This window comes from Sinocyclocheilus rhinocerous, unplaced genomic scaffold (assembly GCF_001515625.1).
Source record: "Sinocyclocheilus rhinocerous isolate Xijiao unplaced genomic scaffold, SAMN03320098_v1.1 scaffold2921, whole genome shotgun sequence".
NCBI classification, from domain to species: Eukaryota; Metazoa; Chordata; class Actinopteri; order Cypriniformes; family Cyprinidae; genus Sinocyclocheilus; species Sinocyclocheilus rhinocerous.
This window is the reverse complement of record NW_015655581.1, coordinates 416,581-417,017: the sequence shown is the minus strand read 5'-3', so window position 1 is coordinate 417,017 and position 437 is coordinate 416,581. Positions and strand designations below refer to the sequence as shown.

At 45.5% G+C, this 437-nt stretch overlaps 1 protein-coding gene across 1 annotated transcript in view; it reads left to right on the top strand.

Moving 5' to 3' along the window:
- LOC107718678 (calcium-activated potassium channel subunit alpha-1-like) overlaps positions 1-437 on the top strand; it is a 103,466-nt gene that overhangs the window by 84,359 nt on the left and 18,670 nt on the right. The gene's annotated exons all lie outside the window — the stretch shown is intronic.

The window sequence follows — 437 nt, the reverse complement described above, 5'->3', positions numbered from 1 at the left end:
TGTGTGTGTGTGTGTGTGTGTGTGTGTGAGTGTGTCTCTGTCAGGTCTGATCCACATGCTGCTACAGGACCCAAATGAGACATACTCACTCTTTCCTGAGTGCTATGAGCTGATCGGCCAGATATTGATTTTGTGCTGGCGAGGATGGTTTGAATGTGTTCAGCGCTGACAGATCAAGCCCCTGAGAGGATCGGATAGAGCGCGTTTGCTGAAACACTAACCGTATTCAGTGTGAGAGATTGAGTCTTCATGAATGTGCTGTCAGTGAAGGGCTGATCGAGTCCAGTCTGATAAAACTCAGATCACATTCATCCGGAGCGCCTCACACTGAACGTCACGAAAACATGTCCTGCTCACATTTCACTTGCACCTGAAAAATGGGAATTATATAAAGAAGATGACTTTTTTTAGAACCATTGCATTGCATTCTGCATTGT